The 23607-nt window shown below is 36.1% G+C and overlaps 1 long non-coding RNA gene across 1 annotated transcript in view; it reads right to left on the minus strand.

Annotated features, from left to right (window-relative positions):
- LOC146767840 (uncharacterized) overlaps positions 1-23341 on the minus strand; it is a 37986-nt gene extending 14645 nt beyond the window's left edge. The window contains exon 1 of the long non-coding RNA XR_014953652.1: positions 153-23341. This is a non-coding gene — a long non-coding RNA (uncharacterized LOC146767840). The remainder of the gene's footprint in view (positions 1-152) is intronic.
- Between the last annotated feature and the right edge of the window lie 266 nt (positions 23342-23607).

Consider the following 23607-nt stretch of genomic DNA (forward strand, 5'->3'; position numbering starts at 1 on the left):
AGTGTTCAAGTCCAGGCTGGATGAGGTTTTGAGCAACCTGATCTAGTGGAAGGTGTCATGCCCATGGCAGGGGATTTGAACTAGATGATTTTTAAGGTCTTCTTCAACCCAAACCATTCTATGATCCTGTTATTATATGATTCTCTCCTTACCTTCCTTCATAGCATTGGGACTCTGGGAGGATTAAGCAGATCTTCGCAAATCTACATGTAGTCACATTTCTTCTTTATCCTACACTTCTCAGTTCAACAGTTCAAGTTTTTCAGTCTTTGAGGTGTGAAGACTGGTTGAACACTGTCCATGTTATGAACTCATAGCTGGGTTTCCATAACATGAGAACACTCAGGATTCAGTATCTCAGAGACACTTTGTGACACTCTCTCTCTTGATGGAAAAATGCACCTACAATTACAAAGAACATTTCTAGAGCATGGGATTCACTCCATACCACCAGCTTCCCTCTGGGATACTAATAGAGTAAGTAGGTGACTCTTCATGCACCTGAAACACCACCCTCCAAGCACCTTTCTCCTGAATCCAAAACTGACTCTTATCTCTTCCCCTTCAATAAAGGCTCTAACCATCCCTCCCTTACCATCTCCGTGGGGCTTCACTCTGTTTATATCCTCTTCTCCTAACACTCAACTTCCATGTCAAACTTCAGCCCACTGCTCCTGTCCTGTAACCCCCTGATTGCTGAGGCCTCAGCCAGCCCATTGTCCCAGGCTGATTCCTGGTCAGTTGCTGCCTGTTAGGATTTAATTATCACCTTGCCAAGCAGGTCTCATCAAGCCAGCCTGGACTGCCATGAAGGTATTCATGACACAGCAATTTTCATAGCAGTAACTCCATAATAACTTCATTATCTGAGTTTACTGAGTTCATTATACCAACATACTGGCCACATTTCGACTAAGCTGTTAAGGATTGTTTCATTTTACAGACTGTATTTTTATTCACTATCATTTGATTATGGTGGCATCTCTTCTTTTGAATTTTTTACATCTTAAAAGTATGAATTGGTAATGTAAGATAACTGCATTAAATTGTATAAGAGCTCAGGACACACAATACCTAGTTTAATTTTTGGAATTAATGTTTATAGCATATAGTTTCAACTCAGATAGTCACTTCAGTTTTAGAAGGAATGATTTTCCATGTCTGGTACTCCCTAATCACCCTTTTCATAGACACAGGAACAAAATCTGTGTCTCGGGAATACTTTCTTGTCATTTCATCTTAGCTTAATGCTACAGGTGATGATCTAATATTAGAAGATACATGCTGAGCTGCATTTTCTTCCAAATACAGCTGTTATACAAATAAAAAGGATTCTGCTTTTCTTCAAGTTATACATTACCTTCATCAGCTGTGTAAAATTTTGTGATTTCTTTATTAACCAAGATTTCAAGTGAAATGCTATATATATTTTAAGAAACAGGATGGGAAGTTACTACACTGGGAACTGGTTTGTCTGTTGTGGAGAGTCAGGCATCTTTGTCAAAGATTCTACTCTGAGCAAAGTTATGACTTACTCTTTGACCTATTATCTTCCAGATAATAGGTGTATATTATGGATTTCATATAAGATAATTATTATGATTCTGGATGGAATGAAGTAGATTATGTCTTCTAGCTAACAGACTTTGTTCTAATTTCAATGATGGAGATGGAGAATACTGGCATAAAGAGATGTACCATGAAATATTACTGCTTAGCTTGTTTATTTAGGTTCTTTATTTTAATTTTACTTTATTTTTAGTAACGATTGGCAGGAGACAAACCTCTGGCCTGTCTGTTTATCTTCAAGGACTATGAAGATTAGCTTTTACTCTGTTTTAGCCTGGAAGATGTCTTATCAGCCCATCTGATAGGACTGATGTCGTCACCAGACCATCTTAATTTGGGAGTAAAATCTACAGCATCCCAAGTCAAACTCTGTACTCCAGATGTTGATGTTTCACCTTGGCAAACTATCTGTTCATTTAGCCTACAGGCAGGCACACAGGGTTGAGGTAATAAGACCAATGAACTAATTTTCCTCAGGACAGCTGAGCTATTATTTACAGATGTGCTCCGGCCTTTTTTGATCTCGGTCAAAACCCTTTCTTGTAGAAAGCAAAATGCAAGAACATTTAGTATGCTTCTGGTGCTGTTTCTTGTTTCTTTGTTTACTTCTGGAAATATAGGCTGAAGAAAAAAAAAACCCAAACTGATGGTATGGTTTTGAAATCAGAATGAAAAGAACTATGAGACACTATGGGCATGGTTTGTGCTTGTAGTTTGTGGCTATTTAGAAAATAAAATTTTTGCTTGAAAAGGCTGACAACAACTACATTATATTTAGTTAAAGCACCAGATGTACCTACTTCTTAATTAAATGCTTAGACTGACATTCCTTAAAATAGAAAACCTATGGTCTTCGTAATTCAAATATATTCACATCAGGGCCTCTTTCAGTGTTCAGTCAGGTCCTGATGGAAAAGTGAATAAAAGAAAATTCTACCACCAGTAAAAATGTCAGATTAACAGGAGTTCACTTGTAACAGTGTTTTACATGACTGCCTATTATAAGAAGCCACATGCAGCTGCTCAGGATCCTGGGCAGCATAAAACATACTAAAGAGGTCTGTCAGCCCTGTGGTCCCTCTGAACTCACCATGTGGCTGTCCTGCTGGAAAGGAGGAGAACGAATCCCAGCCGCAGTTTCCCAGAGCAGCACCCTGTGGAGATGCTGTTGGCAAGTCCTTCTCATCCACTGGCTGCTTGGGTCCTCCTAAAGCAAAGAGTAGAAATCTTTTCAAATTTCCAAATCTTCAGTTAAAAAAAAAAAAAAAAAAAAAAAAAAAGTGTGAAAAAGAAAAGAAAAAGCAAGCATATTTACCATTAGAACAAATGTCCTTCTACAGAAACTACTTTCAGCTAGGGATAAGATTGTATATATGATGTTAAGTGTCCCCTCTGGCCTCACCTCAGCTTATTCATGTAGTATATATGGCTTTTACAGTCTGTCCTCCAAATTCAACCTGCTTCTTCTCAAAGTCAGTGCTGAAACTGTCTCTTATGTTGGTGAATGGGGATTGTATTTTTCCTGACTTTCATTTAAATGCAGGAGGATGCAAAACCCATGGACCTATAGAGGAAAAATTCACTCCTGGTAGAAAAACACTCACTAATGCAGTATTTTCTAAAAAAAAAGTAGAAAAAATGAGCCATAAAATTCAAAAAAGCTCAAAATTTGGATTTTTATCTTGTACTTCTACAACATATCTAAGTGGAACATCATCAGTTCTTATGGATGGATGAAATTATGCGCTATTCAAACTTGTTTGTCCCACAGTGCAATAAAGACATATTTTGATACAAACCGCAGGACTACAAGTGAACTCATTCACAGTACAGGTTAAAGATAAGACATTTCTCATCAACTGTGTCATTTTGAAAAACAGCTGATGTTCCTTTTGACTGAGCTCATCAATGCTTTTTCAGAATCAACTGCAGCAATGTTTCTGTGAGCAAAGTGTTGGCTGCAGTGCATGTACTGGTGATTACCAAAAGCCAAACCCTGAACCTTCATTACCTCTTGGGCCTTCTCTTGGGGCTGCAATATATGAAGATTCTCAGTGATGTTATATATTCCTGGGTGAGAGAAACTGAATCATTGGTTACACTCAGGAAAACACACTTAGAATTTCCTTGAGTATCTTGGTTCACGCAAATTTGCTTGTATTTTCTTAGGAATTTTTCTTGGAAAGCTCAGGCATCCTAACTCTCTGAAAGTGTAGTTTTACTGATGGATTTGCTCCCAGAATAAGCTGTAGTTTTCAGATGGTTGGATGGAAAATTTTCTGTCGACCTGCTCTCTTCATGCTGAAGCATCTGGCCCATGAAGACTTTTCAACAGATCATTTTTCAGGACCTCTCTTTTCCCTTAGAGCTGAAAAGAACTGGTTTTCATTTTAGCTGCCTTGCCTCCTAGTTTAGACCCTGTTTCAGATTCTCACTGCAGACTTCAACCATGCCCTGTACCCAAATGTAAACCAATATAAATTTCATAGAAAGAATTCAATGCCACACAAGCCAATTTTATTAGACAGGAAACATTTGTTTATCAATATAGTTATAGTTTCAAATTTCACAATGTTCTAGTACAAATATTTTGTCTGGAAAGATTTCAATTAATCTTGGAAACTATTGCAGTAATATCTCTTCCATAAGAAAGAAGTTCCAGGTCCATATTTCCTGGTTCATTCTGTTGAAATGCAACTGCTACACACAATGCTCAGGCTGTTGATTTAGCAGCACTATGAAAGTACTGCTTGTGATCTCTATAGATCCACAGAATTAAATTCAGTTCCAAATTTAATACCTTCAAATGTTAATACAATTTATACACACCAAATGAGACAGTGAAATTTTTATGGCATTTCCTCCAACCCTGTACACACAAAATAAATTTCTCTTGATTGAAGGAGGTTCTTGACTCATCTGCTCACCACAGTGTTGTTTTGTTTTTTTTACATTACACATAATGTTATTCAGAGCCATGATTTTTATTTCATTTCAAATAGTCAGATCTGAGTACTTGTAAATGCACTTAGAAATCTGAGGGTCAAATCACATAGATGTTAAAAATCAGTGCATGTTGCCATTTGAGAAAAATGTTTTTCAGGCAGAGAAGTCTAACTTCCACCTCATCTGCAGAATCATTCTGCAGTGCAAATCCTGAAAATAACTCATGCTAGCAAGAGCTTCCCTTCTAATATAACTTTGCATTTGCTTCTAAGAATAATAAAAATGTAATAAAATCATAAAAATTAGTCAGATAAATGGAAATTAGACCCTTCAGACTCCCACTGCAGTCAATCTACTGAACTGACAAGCAAAATTCATTTTATTGCATGACGCACAATTGTCCTTTGATGGCAAAATGCAGATACCAAGTAGTTTTCAAGACACCTGAACATGCTCAGTTTTTCCTATCAACCCTCAGAAGGCCACCCACAGCATCATTTTTTCATTAACATTGGGAAGCCATAATGCAAAGAATGTCTAATCTCAAATACCAATACAAAGAATACAATTAATCTCACAATCATAAGCGGTTTGTGCCCATATTTCAAAATTTTCTACAAAAGGTTTTTTATAGGAAACCTGTTAGGGACATTTTTGTTGTTGTTGAACCTTGGGAGGCTTTAGTATCGCTTGATCATATAGGACTAGCTATAGCTTGAAATCTGCCATTTTACCCAAACAATTTCTAGAGCTGATAATCTAAATCTCTGCTTGTCACCAAATATTTGTCTTTCATTACTAAAATACTTCTAAATATACTTTAGTCATCTAATCACCAGGCTGATTATTCCATGCCCTATGATTCAGGTGACTGATCATATATCACGAATAAATAACTGAGAATAGGGAGTATTCAGTGAGCAACTGATAGGAAGAATATTGCTGTACCTAATCAGTGACATGTTGTGATTATTGCATTTGTATGTGTGATAAACTTACAATTGTTTCTGATTATAAACCACTGTAAAGAACTTTGATTTGTAATATAAACTTGTTTCAGGTGCCATGCATGCTGCAGCGCAAAATGTATGTAAGAAAACATAATAAAAAGATAGACCTTTTATTTGAAGCATGGATATGAACTATTTCTAGTAGTAATAGCAATTTTTTGTTATTATTTATTTTAATTAGTGATAACTATACTTTCTTTTTCTGGAAGGTACTATTTCCTAGCTTACCAAAATCAGTAAGGTGTTTCTTGAACTGACATCAGTTTAAGAAAATCTCTGGGGCTGGCTGTGTATCAGCAGGGCAGACAGTCTGCCCCCTACCCCCAGCCTGCCTTCACACAACATCAAAACCTTTTTTCCATGCAAGTCTGCTGACAAATTCCATCACTTTGGTCTTTTCTTCCCTAGAAACAGAAAGGCAGGTGACAGTAAAACCATCTCTCTCCTTAATTCTAAGCCTTCACACATGAGGAAAAAATGCAATAAATTCTCCACCTTTATTGCCAATGATTTGAAGGTTAAATATAGCTGCACAGTTAATTAGTGTGCACTACTTATCTGATTTTTTTCCAGGCAGACCATGTTTCCTTCCGGATTGTTCTGTAGAATGAAGGCATATTAGAAAATTTGTAAAACCTCTAGTTCTGCATACAAAGTTACTTTTGCTGATCATAGACAGCACTATAGTTTCACCATTTAGATGAATTCATGCATGCAAGAGTCAACAGACTTGAGTTCAAGAGTCACCAAAATAGGTAAGTGCCTTCAGCTAGCAATGCTAAAGCAGTTAGACACAACAAATAACTTTGTATTTCATCCCTTTAACTTTTTTTTGGTAAATTTTTACATCTTCTATTGTTTTTAAGTTTTATTGCTTCTGAGTTCCTTGTTTCCTTCTTGCATCAAATTTGGCTTGTAGCATGCAAGGACTCAGGAAAAAAATTTCAAAGGTCATTGAAGAATTTAAACTACTTGATGACTTAAAATGAGCACTTTCAACCCTTGTCTGTGAGAGGAAGAAGAGCTGTCAACAGAAAAGTAACATAAATCATGCAGTTTTCATTATTCTGCCTTTTTTATTATGATTCAGGTTTAAATCAACTGGGGAGAATATTGAAATTATGGCCAGAGAGTTCTAAAATTTTTCCATTATCATTTTGCAGGCAAAAAGTGTGGTAATGCAATGCCTTAATCTATGTCCCATATTTGGGTATGCAGAAAATGATTGAGTAGGAAGAAAGGGGTCAAAAAAGGTATTATGAGGATTTTATGAATCTCTGTTGAAATTCAGCAGCTGTGTGCTGAACTTAACATTCCTGGTGTAGAAAGCACACACAATCTGAACACTACTCTGAAATCTAAATGTAAAATCTATTCTACACTTGAAAGTGTTGCTGGTTGCTTCTTTGCACAAGTATTTCTGTTTAGGAGAGTGATCTTCTCAATCTGAAACCATAAACCATTGATTGATCAGGAACAACTCCTTGTATATATAACTAATTCAAATTTCAACTAGCTAGCAGCAGAAATCTTTGGTCAGAAATGCATAGGGCTGTCTACCAAGGAAACACAGTGGGCAGTTCGAGCTGTTTGAAAAAAATATTTCATTGAATATGATAGACAGTTTAATGAGCAGTGCACACCTGTGGACCTTCTCTTTCTCCTCAGTGAGGCTGCACAAAAGTACCAGCTGTACATACTCTCCAAGTGGCCCCAGACCATTTGCAAGCTTGCTTTAGCACATGAAGAACCTGAAGCTGCAGCAAACCTTCAAGCCCAGCCTGCACAACTCTTGGGAATGTTTTTTAGCAGAAGATCACTCTTAGGAGTGTTTTTATCAGAAGATCTAGCAGAAATATAGAATTACAACAGGCTCCAGGAATTTCTGAAAAACTACTAGCTCTACTTCTCTTCTGTAGCAGTTTAAAATTGGTGGGCACAGCAAGTAGCCACAGCAAAAGCTACTAGCTGTGAGAAATCCTATACAAAACCCTGGGCAAGCAGAATATAATGAAGGATGGAAAGATTCTTTTCCCAATATTTATTTTGCTGGCAAGTTGGAGGATAAGCATATTTCACATGCATCAAAAATTATATAGAAGTACAAAACCCTTTCTGGGATATGATTCCATAATAGCTTCCCCTGCTTTAAGTAGAGAGACCAAAATTTTAAAAATGGTTTCTTGATTGCCTCCTCCTTAGAAAAAAGAACAGTTTAAATTGCAAAAGCAGTATTCCAACTCCATTATGGCACATCAAATTATTAGTTTAAGTGATTAATAAAGTGCTATCTTCCTTTCACAGTATAGTAGACAAAATGTAGATATACTTTTTGCTCCAGACAGTCTATTTACTTTCAGTCCATTGGGTCCTCCTGGACCAAAGTTTCCACATTCTTGCATCCACACATTTCTTAATTTACTACAATATATTTATATTCATTTCTTAAGAAATTAAAAAATAAATATGAAATTGGGGAAAAGAACCCCAAACTAAGCTATGGTAAGATGTTCTGAACAAATTCAAAATAATCAATTACAAAATTATTTTGTAATAATTATTTTTAATAATTATTTATAATTTTATAATTATTAATTATAATTATTTTGATGATTATTTTAATAATTATTTATAATTATTTTCTGTTCTTTTGTCATGTGTCCAAAAGGCATCCAGAACAACATTTTCAAAAATGTTCATGTGACTTAGGGATCTAAGGCTCATTGATCTAGTGTCCTTTGAAAGCATCTTTCCTATTTATAATGAATTCAGTTCTTAAAAGTTTATGAACTCTCTCAGTCCTCAGAGATTTTAGATGCTTTATGAATCCTGTGTGCACTTAGACGCTTGAGACACTTATATCAATACTTCAGAATATATTTAGAAGTCAGGTTTAAGCACTTCTCTTGAAAAATTTTGGCTGACATAGTCAAATAATTATTCTACAGATGAAAAATAAAATATGTTAAAAGCAGTCCAAAGAACAACTAATCTCACACACCAACTCACTGATAACATGCCAAGATTGTAGAAAAACATAATAAAAAATATTTAAAAATGTATAGGGCTTTAGTAGGTCACAGAGACCATCTGCCCACAAATCAAGGACTATTCATTACTGCCAGGTCATCCTTACCGTGGACTGTCGAGCTTTGGTTGCCTCAGAAGATTTTGCTGTCACCCTTCCTAAAATGGCCACCCCCATTCTAAGATATGATATGTTAAAATTATAAAGTGACCAATAAGTATTTTATAATATTTTGGAGTAAAAAAAGATGTTATGTTCCAGTCAACAGAGAATGAATTTACTATTATACTAATACACTAATACACTACTGAATTATTATGGTTTCAAAAGGCACAAAATTTCTAGTTACATGTGCTCCACTTGGACTAGTCTGTAATAAAGCTAGAAAGCATTGAAGGGAAAAAAAATTTATTTAACTTTTTGGCAGCAGTCCTTTTACACATTGTGACTCAGAGCACCAAGGGATCAATAAAAACACATTTATCTTTCCAGTCCCTTAAAATGAATTCTAATCTTGTGCATTTCCTGTTTGCAAGAGGATGGGAAGAGATTCTTAAGCAGTAATAGAAAAATATCACAATGTTTTTCAAATCCTATTAATAGTTGTAGATTGACAAAAATCAAACTTTTATGGCATTTTCAACAGCTCTACAAAGACAATTCTGTTTGAATTATAGAGTGTAGTTCTAGTGATGTAGAGTTTGAATAAATTACTCATAAATTATTATTATTATGCCTGAGAAATATAAAAAGTTATTTTGCACAACAGGAAAAAATATGAAACCAACAAAAATATTGCCAAGAGAAAAGTAGCTTAGTTGCTGGCTATTGTAATCTTCCTGAAGTTCTGAGTTTCCAGGCTCAAGTTTTCACTCAAACATGATGTTTTATTCCAAATAATTTATGTTGGAATCACAACCGTGAGAAATAATATTACCAGGCACTCTGATGCTACAATGAAGCAGGGCAGTAAGAGGCATCCCTGTCCACACAAATCTGCTGTGAAACAGAAACTGTATATTTGAAGTTTTTCCTCAAAAAAAATCTGTCTCAAATAGTTTGTGAAGACATGATAACTTCACCCTAATGAAAAAAAAATATTCTCGAAATGAAATGGAAGACAGACTGTCCTTGAGCCAGAACTGCAGGGCAGAGGTGTTGGGATATGCCCTCAGGGAGTGACCATGGTTGGCAATAGAGCATAACTCCATTTGACATGCAGGTTGAATCAATTTACACATAAGTTTGAATCTCATAACTTAGCACTGCACTGGACAGCAGAGTGGATATCTTTTTTGATATAAGACTAATTTCCAAGACTGTAGAAGCAAGTGTGGCAGTGGAATTTTTGCAGATTATCTGATAAATCCTTTAATGGCAAGTCCAGAGCACTCAATAACAGAAATTCTCAAGTCTAAACAAAACAGAGTTGAGCAAGTATATTATAATGAACTATTGATTTTCTTTTCTTTTCTGCCCATAGAACAGCCTCAGGAAGATTAGTCCATAAACTGACCTACTTCTTTCTAGATTTTTAAATATTTCTGTTTGTGTGTGTGTGTGTGTGTGTGTGTGTGTGTGTGTGTGTGCGCGTGTGCAAGTTCTTAACTTTTAATTGATAACAGTGAAACGATTGGATGTTCAATATTTGGTAGTCTTGTTCTTAAGATTAACTGAGATAACAATAAGTCATTTAGCATGTTTTCCTTCACCTGGCTGGATAAGACTACAGCCTCTTTCAAACAAATCAGATTATTAAAATCCATTTACTTAGCACACCAAATGTTTATGGATGCTAAAGACAAAGAGAGAGTTGAAGGAAGCTACTATAATAATATTATTTGAATGGCAAAAAAGTAGAAAAAGTACTGCTGTTAAAACTTTATGAATGAAATAAATATTTACTGTACAAACACGCCAAACTCTGTTCTGTCAGACTGGACAGCCACTACATAAAATCAGCATGAATACATGTATCCCTGCAAAATTTCCAAGCAAACACACAAGACACAACCAAAAAAAGGAGAGTTAGCTGTAAGTCATTCTAGGCAAGGAATGAAGAGATGTCAGATCTATAGGGAGGCAGAAACTGCTCTGAGATTCCAACAAGGTTGAAGAAGCTGAGGATAGATCAGTTCCAGAGTTTACGCTGCTGTAACTAGAAACAGAATCTGGCCCAGCACTCTGTGGAAGGATGCCAAGAAAATTCTTGGCATCTTGAGTTAAAGCTGTAGGTGGTTAACAGGAAAGTTAAGGTCAAATAAGGAGACCCTCAGCTGGCTGTGGTTCCATCAGATAAGACAGCCCATGGGCAAATGGCAGTCAGACTTCAAGATTTAAAGGGCTACTCTTCACAGGAGTTCAAGACTCTGTCAACCAGAATGTTACATTTCTAGAATAACATGGGCTTCTCCAAATACTGACATTTAATCATTCTTTATTAATGTGCCAGGCTCTTGAATTAAAAGCAGTGTTCCCATCATAAATTGAATTCTCTTTCATTCCCACTATGCCAGGCACATATAATATATATCACATGGGTGAACCTTGAAAGGGGAGTGTTTATTTAAGTTGTATCTTCCTCTTATTTTGAGTTTGTTTGCAATCTGCAATTGAGCAATGAGATTGAGTTGCTGAGAATATGTTGGTGGGCTGGGCAAGAGCCACCTCAGAGGAAATAAATCAGTTGCACAGATAAATGAGCTCTTTTGAATCTTTTCCCTATGTCTTCTACAATATATATTCCAGGTCCCCATTCATTCATTAAAAGAAGGGGGGGAAAAAACCGAGTTCAAATAACTAACTGAAAATCTCACCAAAAAAAGCAAGAATTTGTAAACTTCACATATATCTGCAAGGCAAATTAAAAGCCTAGTCTTTCCCAGGGTCCTGTAAAGCTGTGTAAAAAAACACAGACTTCATGGCTGAATTTGGTTCAAGTGGACAGTATGACATTGTTAATTTTCATAGCTATTTCATGAGTTAATTCTGCCCAAAAATGTATTTGGGGAAAAGATGACACAGTATTAAATTACTGTCCTACATAGTGTATTCTGGCTGGCAGTCATCAAGATTTTGGAGAAGGAAATATACTATTATTATTTTCCCTTCACAGATGCCAGGGCATGGATTACTGGCTTCTGTTCAGCTGCTTTTTTGTTACTCCCATTAAGCACCTTGCCCAAGAATGCTTTGGATTGCTACCAGCTTTGGGATGATAAGAGCTTAGCCTCTACTGAGTGATTTGCTTTCTCTATGTGTTGAAATCACTGAAGACAGACTCCTTGAAAGTATTCATCTCATGGCTGAGGATTTCTGTGGACAAAGTAATTTGGACAGAGTCATCTATGTGCCATGCATATAAAACTGTAACATTCATAGCCTGCATAAAGAGGCAGCTACACCACCTGATGTTTGATCCTTTCTCTTCTATGAGCATAACCTCATCCAGAAGCAGTCTGAGGTCAGTATACATCAAGTCCTATCCTGCAATACAAACCAAACACATCCATCTGTATGCCATGTCAGACTATGAGGAAGCTAGTGATGCAGCTCATTGGCCTGGGGAAGGTAGCAAAGAAATTACACTTCTCTCTGAGATGGATAAACCAGCAAGCATTCCCAGCCCTTAGTCTGTTGCAATGAGTCATCTGTCTACTCTTTCTACCCCATTCAACAATGCCTGTCCCAAGTATTTAAGAATTCAATAATCAAATACATCGTGTTACATTCTATCCATAATTTTAGGCTATTAAACAGAGGCCTGCAACCCCTTCAGGCTAATAATTTTTTTACTTGCTAACAAATTCTGCCTTCTATATGAACCAGTGAGATGGCTATGCACTGAATTAAAAACCAGCTTGCATCTTCCGATCTTGGAGCATGGATAAGGCTAGCACATGATAGTCAGCCCTGACACTGGAGACAGGCCCATTCTCTGTGGATAAAACATTCTTTGTATTGCCACATTTACTTTTTTTGCAACATAATGAAGAGATCATTTCAAGAAGTTATAATAATGTCACATGTTAATGCTTCCTCTTCACAGAAGACAAAGTACAGAGTCCAACTTCTGCACACTGCAATGAAGCACAGTTTTTTATTTGCCAAGAACATAACATTTTTATTATGGAATCACTTCATTTTGAAAACTGTATTTTCCTATATAAGACTATGCAGGCTGCTGCTATGGTTTCCGACAAATTATTATTTGGAGGGAGGGGATTTGATGGGTCTGCTGATTCTACAGTTTTATCAGTACTCATTCTGGCTGTCATGCCAGAAGGACTCTTTATTTAATGTCATTGTAATTCAAAAGAATATTTGTCTAAAGATGGAATATTTTTGTTAAAATTTAGACAGTGTGAAAGGGGAATAAAATATTCACTATGTAGAATCACTAGAACAAGATCTATAAAAGAAACCTATGTGGAAAAAAAATCAATACTGACACATTAACATTTTACACAAAAATATGAATTAGAGATTATATACAGAGAAATCTATTTTTTCAGGTTACATTTGAATAATATATAATATTTAGATAGAAAGGTAGTTTTATTTTTTACCTGATCCATAAAATTGCACAAAGCAGACTTTTCAGTGTTAAATAATTTCTGTAAGTATTAACACTATTGAAAATATTTCTAAATGCAGGAGCAAAATATGATTTTTTTCTAAGTAAGGAACAATTTTACACTGTCTTCTACAAATCTATCAAGAACTATAAACAGTTAAAAATATATTTGAAAATCTAGTAAAAAAAATCACCAAACTTAGGCTTAAAAAGTTTTTTATCAGATTTGGTCTTCAAAAAATAAACACGGTGAGCAATGCAATAGTCTTTGTTTTCCGATGGAAAGCAAGCTTTTCTATGATATTTGAAAAATACCTTTCTGTGATCACTGAGCTTTTCTCTAATCTACCTAGGCAAGTCAAGTTCCTCCAAGAAAGACTGGATCCTGAGCCTGAATGAACTCTGAAACATTCTCTTTTTAAAGATAAACATACACTCCATAAATTTTTCATTGTTCTAAACATCTGTTTGGACTTATAAGCAGCTTTTCAGCCAAGTTCTTCAATAGAGAGGCTGACTTAGTGTGTGCATCTCTACTTCTTGCAAGCAACAAAACATTATTTGTGTAGTCAATATAATGTATCCTAACTAATCTCGTGCAGAAAAAAATAATCTAAAAAATAATAATGTATACTCTCCTGTTTCCCCATTTTAGATTGATACAGATATAGATGTAAATACATAAAGGGGGTCCCACCATGCTGGGTCTGAAAGCAGGTGGATCATTCCCTACATTTCTTTTCAATGAGCTCCTTAGCAAATATATTAGAGACATCATTGGTTTTCTGTCTCAGTGGGGAAAAAAAATCAGGACAAATAGAACTGCAACAAATAGATCTAAGTGTCATCTCATAATGTCTTTTAGGGGAAAATATAGGTACTTACTGTGAAGACCACTCAGTTATGCTGGAGGCCATATGACAGAAGGCTGCTTTTGCCACTGACCCAGAACTATTCACCTGTTAGACTTTGGACTGCTGGTTATCTACAGGCTATTTTTAAAGGCTCTGCAAATGGTGATCAAGATACACAAGGCTACCATCAAACACTCTTTGATTCCCTCATCAGGAACTCTGCAGCTTGAAAACAACCATGTGTTATAGAGCAAGACAGCTCCTCCCTTTGCTTTCTACAGTTTCTAAGAAAGGTGCATAAATGAGCTCGTCCTTCAAGAGTCTAACACAATATCTGGCTTGCAGATATATGTAATTCACAGCAGATCCCAAGTTCCCAGATAATCAGTCATCTATTTCAAAGCAAATGTAACCTGGGCATTGCACCAAAATGTATGTTCCAAGATTTGATACAACTTGTTCAAAGTTCCCCTTGGCATTTCCAGGAAACTACTCTAAACAGATCATCACAGTATTTTCTGTGGATCATAATCTGAAAATGTCAACCTTTCTGCAAGGTTCAAGAGCATTGTTCATATCTGTACTCAGAGACACCAGGTCTTGATAGATTATCTATGAGTTAGATCATGAGCCTCATAATGCCAAGATCTAAGGACTTGAGAAAGCCAAAAGTCAGAGTTGTTCTTTTAAAGAAGATGATACAAGGTAGAACAGGTAATGTGGATGAGAACGTGACAAAGGAAATTAAACATAAAGAAAACAAACTGCACATGTTTGTCATTAAACAAGATAACATAAAGTGAAAGCCTTTTTTTATTTGTTTAGTTAATAATGATTCATTGAATTATGTGGTTTACAAGGATCTGATCAGATAACATGGCTTAACCATGGTTTTTATAACCATGGGATGAAAAACAATGGGACAGTAGGAAGCATATTTTTGGTCTAACTTTGGAAAGTTGACAAGCAGGCCCATTGGTTACAGTATTTCTGTTCTGAACTTGAATTATCTCAATGACTGATGGGGCTGCACATTATCTTTTTTAAAGTTCATAATAACGGAGCCCATGAAAATTCTTAGCCTGTATGTAAAGAAAAATTTGAAAACCATTTGAGGACCAAATGTGAGGCTTTTCACATTGCAGTCATGTGCTCCCAAGGAATGAACAAAAATATGTAAATTTAATCTAGTTTAAGATGTTATTATTTCAGGGTTGGATATAGGATGGAGCAATGAAAAAACCTCTGAGAGAACATGTACAATTTATTCAGCGCTGTGCCCCACCCTTGAATTAACTTTTTAGCTTTCTACTGTTGGCAATATCTCAGCCAGGAATTTTGGTCCTGAGAAATGTAAAATGGAACTTTCATTGTTGGAACAATATATATTTTCTAGCCCAGAGACCACAAAGCAGAACAAGGCCAAGATACAGAACACTGAGTGCCAAACTAGTGTGCAGCTGAATGCAGTTCCTTCATAATTTTTATTTTTAGTTCTGCTTTTCATTTGGAAATGGCTAGTTCTATCCCTCACATAAATAGATACCACCACTTAGGTGAAACCAATAGCAGCTCAAGGGCTGGTCTTGCTGGTTTATCCATGAAGACTCTGGAGTGAATGTAAAGTGTAGGATTTAATGCAGTTTTTTGTCTACCTGAACATTATTTCCAGTTCTTTTGCCTGGTATGTGAGCTTTCCTCACTGTCTCATACTGTAGAGAAAAGTTTATCAATTTTAAATTTAATCATTCCCGGCCATCTGTAAGGAGTGGCCTTCCTTAATATGATTTCAAATTAAAAACACTCCTTAAAAAGCAAAAGAGTGCATGATGGTGTTTTGGAGGAGTCTAAGGGGGTGGTTTTTGCAAGGTCTTTTTGTTGTTTTTTTTCCTTGGTTGTTTTGAGTTTTCATTTCTTTGTAATATACAACCATAGAGAACAAATAATAAAAGCTGATTAGCTTAGGGGATTAACTATATAATCAGATACTCTGAGTAGGGGAGACAGAAATATGTTTATGTAGGGAATATAAGTTTTGTTTTCTTTGTGTCTTTGAAGCATTACATTTAAAACAAACAGAAATTTCCTTGAAGAATTTTCCTGTCACTGTATGCATTTCATCCAAATACAGAATTATCAAATATTCACCTCTTCAAAAAGTTAATCCTCCTGGAATTCTTAAATTCCACATGAAAAAAGCCCAATGTCAGCATGCTGACTACAATATACAGGCATATTTTTCTACTTTACAACTTTCTTTTTCAAGATCTCCAGGGAAATTATTTAAGAAGCTCAGTTTCATGTGTTCTGATACCAAAACAACAGAAAATGTTTCACCTTTTTATCTTACTGATTGTCTCAGAGAGTGCTCACAATAGCATAACTTAAATATCCATTTTTTATATAAGGCAGAGTTCAGTGGAAAACTTGTCACAAGATAGCAATTTTTCTTAAAAATATTTATTTGTTAAGTTATTCTCTCTAAAAAAAGTTCACCGTTTTCAAAACCATATGCAAAAAGTTATTTTCAAACTATTTTTTTCTTGCTTCTGAAAATATTTACACTGAAATGTGACCTTTTTCTATTGGAAAAAGAGGTCACATGGTATTGCATGAGTCACATACCTGAAGCCTGTGCCCTTTTCAACATGAGCCCTCAACCATCACAAATACAACTTTTGCTTTCTAAGCTTGTGATAGTTGCTTGACCTTTGCTAGATCTGTAAAAATTCTTGCCAGTTATTTTTGGTTTTAGTAAATGTTCTAAAATGAATAAAAGGGTGGCACAAACACTGCCAAAGTGAACATATTTCATACCATGAAAAGATATTCACATAGTGTTTCCTGTGAATATTTTCCTTTAATGATCTGATAGAGAGGCTTTCTCTTTGCCTTGCACATCTGGCTGAGCATTGTTCATGTATTTGGATAGGTGCTCCTGCTTGGTACCATGCCCTTGCACATCACTGCATCTTTGGTTGGGGAAGAATATTTTTGTTCCCATCCACAGCCTCAATTCCAGCAGCGTGTGCTCTCCTACAGAGAGGTCACCCCTCTCCACATCCACGTCTAGCAGGTGCAGATGGCATAGGTATTTTGGCAGTCAGTTCACAGGGCAGACCTGATTATTATTAATAAAAAATTTCCTTATACCCTTTTAAAATTTTAAGCATACTTTCTCCTAATCCTATCTCACAACAAAAAATAAGTACATTAATAATTAACCAACACCAAACCCCACCACATTCTTTAGTATGTTAACCAAGAATTCTTAAGATTAGAGAAAATCTTAAATTTGCAAACCAAAACCACTACACAAGGACTGGAAAAACGTGTTTGCAGTGGGAAGCCTTCAGCTGTGTCTGCCTTTCTCACTACAAAAAAGCTTACAACTAAGAGTTTTCCTCTTCAGAGTACACAACAGAACTCATGATTGTCTGGGCTCATCACTACTAAATATGTATGTTTATGTATGTATAAATCTTCTGTATGTGAGTAGGTTCTGTAAACAAGTGCACTGCACACCCTTTACTTTACCCTCAGACAGCCTGAGACATCATTTATCACCTTCCATTTTTAATACTGGTTTATTTTTTTTTCACCAATGAGTAGAGAAGAAATCAAATTCCTCATACTGTGAAAATATGTATTTATATTTCTGTTTCAGGAGAATTGAGAAAACAACACAGAAACGGGGCCTTTTATGGTCTCTGATATGAAACCTGATGCTATATTTCTGCATAGTAGCACCTGAACAACCTTAATTCATCATATTTTCCAATTTCCTCAGTCATTCACAGCTTTTATGATGGATAAGTGTCTCTGCTTTATTTGTTTACGCTGTGCATGACAGACAAACTATGCAGCTGATGTTAATACATGCCTAATACTATTATTTTATTCATTAATGTAATCACTAGAAAACTGAAATATCACCTGGTACACTGCAGTTAACTCAGGGAATACAGCTACAATAGCATTATAACCAAATGGCCTTGCATTTCTCAGCTATAAAGTTCACTGCAGATCTCACATTAAACATTTGCTTGAAATACAGCCAAGTGAAGATGTGTTTCATTCCTCTGGGATTCAGAAAGCTACCAGCTGTTTCCTACAAGTGCTCTGCTGTGTTCAACACTGAAGGCCCATGTATTCAGTATCCTTTCTCCAAGAACTGCTGGCAGCAGATGTGTACAGAACAGAACGAGAACAGAGCCCACATTAAAGGGCTCTTCCTGTGTTGTAATCCCCTGTTTCCAGCTATCAGTGGGAGTGTCTGACACGAAGCTTGCATCTAATGGCTGAATGGAATAGTCACAAATGGACTTAATCTTCACTAATCTATCCAGATCCTTTCCAGCTCTCTTTATGTTTTTGGCCTCCAAAATGTCCCACAAGGATTCTTAGAATTTAATATGCATCATAAATATTTCCTTTTGTTTCCTTTAAACCTGCTGCAGGAAAGCTTTACTGAGGCCCACTAGTTTTTCTGCACCCACAACCAAAGACTGATTACTCCTTGCTTACATTTTTCACATAATTTGGGATTTAACTGAATGTACCCCTCCTCAACTCAGCTGTTTATATAACTCTAATTTAATTTGCTTTTATATGCTTGTTTTCAACCCTTCAGTAGAAAAAGATTGCTTTTCTGTTCTAGATAATTCCTTCACTTTGGTTTTTATCACAGGATGTAGCAGAAGAATTCAGTCTAAGTGAGGTGAAGGGAGCAATTTCAATATCAGAATGACTCTTGCAAAATCTCTGATATTATTCATTCCAAAAATATGTCAAACTTTACTGTAACACCTCACATCACTTCCCTATGAACTAAAAACCATACCCTTAATAATAAGAATTTGGTGGAGAAAGATTAGCTTCGGCATGGAATATCCACGAAGGTCTGTATTATGCTAGGAGATGGAGAGAAGAATTTCTATGCCCAGGGTCTCTTCCTTGAGTCCTGGAAAGTCCTTGATGTCGTGTAGGTAGTTCTGTCTTCTGATTCAGGAGTAGCATTATGAGCCTGAGTGGAACAGGAGAGCTGTACATGGGACTTACACAGTCAGAAATCAAATTATTATTCATAATGATAACTCACTTCTTGTGGTTTAAAAGATAAGCACAAAAAAAAGCAGAATAACAAAAAATACAGGCAGGGAATATGTCAGAGATTTGCTTCTTAAAGTATATTTTCCACTGTGTGTCTGAATAGATGAAGGCCTGCACACCTTGACTTGGCAAACAGGCAGAACAAAGCAACCCCATTTTTCTTCTAATGTCTCAGCTAAAACGCCCTCTCTTAATCCCTGCCTGATGCTCTTAGGTATGTTAAGGGCAAAGACACACCAACTCTGTTGGCGTTTTCAGCATTCCAGAATCTCATACCTTATTTCCTGGGGCAAAACATGCCAATCTTTACACATTTTGATATCTTCAAACCTTCTTTAAATGTACATCTTTACGCACCCAGTCCAAACCACTTAGTTCTCTTGTTCAGTGATGCAGTTCCTCATCTCCAGGATGCAAGAAATTGAAGTCAGCACATCAGGCCCACCACTTCCCACTTGAGTAACAGAGTATGGGCAGGCCAGTATCATTAAAGCTCCTTGGGAGCTGGACTACAATTCAAAGTCATACTTAGGGCATTACTTTCTACTGCTTTTTCATTTATTTGGGGAATTATGTTTTCTACAATTCCCCTTCACACTTAAAACTTAATTAAGTTTATTCAAGTTTACCCCTAGGAGTGCTAGAACTGCATTTGAATAAGTAAATGTCTTACATTATTTACTGTAGACACTGTCAAGATTAAATCAAATTGACTATATAGTTTTCTCATTGCTTGTATGACATATTCAAGTCATATATACAAGTCATATTACACTGAAGGAATTATCTGAAGTCCCATATTTTACTTAAGAGAGGCAGAAAAATCTTATTGACTTTAAGAAGGCTTATTAGTGTTACCCCAATATGGGCTGAGGGGTGGACAGAACAACATCAATGAATGGTCATGGAGAAGCTAAATTTTTCTCAGCATCACATATGTCTAAAATCATGGCCTGCATCATACCCTATTTTCTATAAACTCATTCCTCCTATTGTGTTCCTTCCATTTTTATATCTGCCACTCCATAATTCCCAAGGGAAGAAAAACAAAACCCACCCTCCATAGTTAAAACTTAGTCAATAAAATAATACTCAACTGTATATGTAAGAGAACAGTAACCATTTTCCCCACTACTACTAGACTGCCTTCGGGAAAGTTATAGCCAAGTTCTTGGCCTAGAGCATAGTTCATCAGGCCTTTTCTTCCACTGTGTACCACCCTGGTGGAAGCACATAAGTTACTGTTTAGATCTACTACAGGACAACAAGAGTTCAGGAAAGGTTCTTGTAGCCAGAGAGCAGTTACCTGTTGTGCCATGAAGGTGCTGGTTGTTTTATTACCACAAGAGAGAGAAACATCAGACAGTGCTGTGAAAGAAGTGAAATAGCCGCCCTAAGAAATGACATTTGAGAGAGTGAGTAAAATCTGCATGGGTCCATGAAGATGGCAAGAAGCAGCTGAAGCTTAATAGAAAGGATATGTCTGGCTTAACCAAAACCAGGCTTGATGTTGTTCGTCTGAGTACCCTGGTGTCCCTGCTTTGGCTCACTTGAAGAAGAGTGGTGTCAGAATTAGAGGCTCCAGGAAGCATGTGGTATGTGACCACAACATCAACTAGCATTTTAAAGAAAGAGAGAAGTTGATGTCTAGGCTTGTGTATGAGGGGGTTTTGTGCTTTTGGCATTTTTTTCCTCAAAGTGAAAAGAGGGAGGGGAAAAGTTTTAGCAGAAATTGGAGAGTAAGAAGAAAGAAAAGAGAATGGTTTGGTTTATGGTAACTCAGTGTCTGTGCTTCTGAATAACCTAGTATCTGCCTCTGATAGAGGAAAATAAGTACAACAGGTTATAAAATTATTTTATTTCATATGAAGCATTAATTTGCGTGGATAGTCTGCTGAATCTAAGAGAAGATATGGCTGACATCAGTAGAAGCTAATATATGAAGCTCTGGAAGAATTATGAGAGGAAGTCCATAGAAATGGGGAGGGGGATAGGAAAGGATATCCAAAAGAATTACAAAAAGCAATATTTGAGAAAGAATGATACTACATCAAAAATGTAGAATCATCAATCTTGAAAAAAACATCCTAAGGTCAGGGAAAAGGTCAATCTTAACATGAGAGTGGACTAGAAGTCACTGAAGTTGCTAAGAAAATGTCTTGTATCACAGATCTGCTAAGTAATGTTTGTGTGTAGAAAAAGAGTTATTTTATTAGCTCATTTAAGATTTCACCCTGCTTAAAAACAGAATCATAAAAGCTACAGGGAGATCCTGGATATTTTCCCCTCTTTATCCTTACATATTTACATAAATAATGAAATAGTGGATCATGATTACCCCACTTCAGTATCTCTAAACCAGGAAATTGGCAATGTCAGCATTCAAGTAGCAGGATGAACTACATTTATATGAAAACATGTGTGAGGAAGGACATTATCTCAGAGGGAAAAGTTTACAAATATAGTCTGCTCACCACAGCTGAAAGAATTTGGACTGAGATGAGAGTGAAAATAGTGAAAAACAATAGTCGTAAGGAACAGTTATGCTTCTCCAGGGCAGGATTAGAAGGCAGAACAGGAAGCATTTATGCATGAAAAAAGGAGAGTTGTAAAAAAGCACACACATTGATCGTGGAGATTTCAATTATGCTGACATTTACTGGAACACAAGTGACAAGCAAAGAATGTTCTAAAAGCTCTCAAGACTGCTGACATATGGAGCTTTCTGCTAAGTCAAACAAAGGCATCTTCTAATCAAAGCTAATTCTGTGAGGTGCCACAAGAAGCTGTCCAAGCCCGCTCCAGATGAATGAACTCAGTGGAAGAGCTACAGGTTGCAGCCACAAAGCTAACCAACTGAGTTTGTTATCCATAAGCTTTAGCAGCACCTTTATTTTCAGTAGTTTTCAGAGATTTGCTTTTCATTTGTGCCCACCATTGGCCTATTTCTCAGGATGGTGAAATGTGTGGAAAAAATAAAATTAGTAAAAGAGCAAGAAGACCACTTCAAAATATTTTCTGTTAACTATCTAAGCAGAAACTTCAAAATCCATCAGGTCAGCAAGAAGGCTTATTAGTTTAAAAAGTGTCACTGAAATGATGGTTTCACTTATCCTTGCCAAATTCAAAAGAGCTGAATATCCTTTGTTTAGAGCAGACATGAGATTACTTCTAAGAAAGAAAAAAAAGAAAAATAACTTGGTGAGTGGTGAGTGTTCCCAGAAAACACAGAAATAGTTGTTCAAAGTGGTAATGATTGACCTTGTTCCTGTAAGTATTTTCTACCTAACTTGGTCCTGACAGATAATTCTACAGCTCTTGTTGACAATCTTCATTGCTTTATTGATTAAGTGATTCCCACTTTTAGACCAAGCAAACATATAGCTAATTCTCCATATTTAATTGCAATTATGTTATTCACCCTTCTAAGCATTCTACTAAGCAGAATCAAGCCATAACTTCAATTGGAGAAAAAGAAAGAAGAAAACTTTTCACATTTCAGATTTATACCTACAGAATTAGGAGGAGCAAAGAAATCACTTTAGAGCCTCTAACTCTATTTATAGGTTTATAGCCAATTCTGTTCCATTTGTCTTTCTCTGTATTTTCCTTCCCTATGTCAATTGTTTGCACAGGACTAACCTATATCGGCAACTATATTTACATATTTTAAAATATTTATCAAGGGGAAAGTGAGCCCCACCTTCAAAAAGCTTGATGGCAGCACCAAGGGCAGGACAGAGTACAGGGGAATGTGGTTTGTTTTTACGTAAGTCCCAAAGGCAGAATTGGTGTTGAGGGAAGAGGACACACAGTGGAGCACAAAGAAAAGCCAAGGTGATTAATTTCTCTCATGCAATCTCATTCTGGACAGAAAAAAGAAGGATAAAAATGTAGGCAAGCATGTCCCTCCTCCTGAACAACTCTGGCTACCTGGATGCTGAAAAAGGCAAGAGGTTAATTTTATCACTTAAGAAAATGAGGCAAAATTTTCTTTTATGCAAAGTGGGTCACTAAGAGGTTCAAGCAGGAAGCACTAAGTATAAATGATACTGAGATCCTATGCTAATGGCAATAATACAAATAATTTCACTAGAGCCATGTATTTCATCTCATCAGAGAAACATCATTTGCTCTTTTCTAAACTTTGTAAGCAAGTCTGCCAAAAATCTCATTTTTAAATAATTCTGGCTATCATTTATTTTAGAAAGATGGAATGGAAAAACAAATACATATTACATATATATATATATATATATATATATATATATATATATATATATATATATATATATATATATATACATATACATGCATGCCAAAATTTATGAATAAACATAACATAATAAGACCTGGAGGAATCCAGAAAAGTACAGATCCATATACTAAGAAAATACTTCTCATCAAGGCTATTGTTCAAAGTAGGCAAGAGAATAAATTGCTCCTCAAGCTCAAGTTTGTATTAGAACAATAAATAGTTATTACAAAATAGATACAGAAATAAAGAGTGGT

Source organism: Lonchura striata, chromosome 3 (genome assembly GCF_050655825.1).
Source record: "Lonchura striata isolate lonStrDom1 chromosome 3, ASM5065582v1, whole genome shotgun sequence".
In the NCBI taxonomy this organism is placed as follows: domain Eukaryota; kingdom Metazoa; phylum Chordata; class Aves; order Passeriformes; family Estrildidae; genus Lonchura; species Lonchura striata.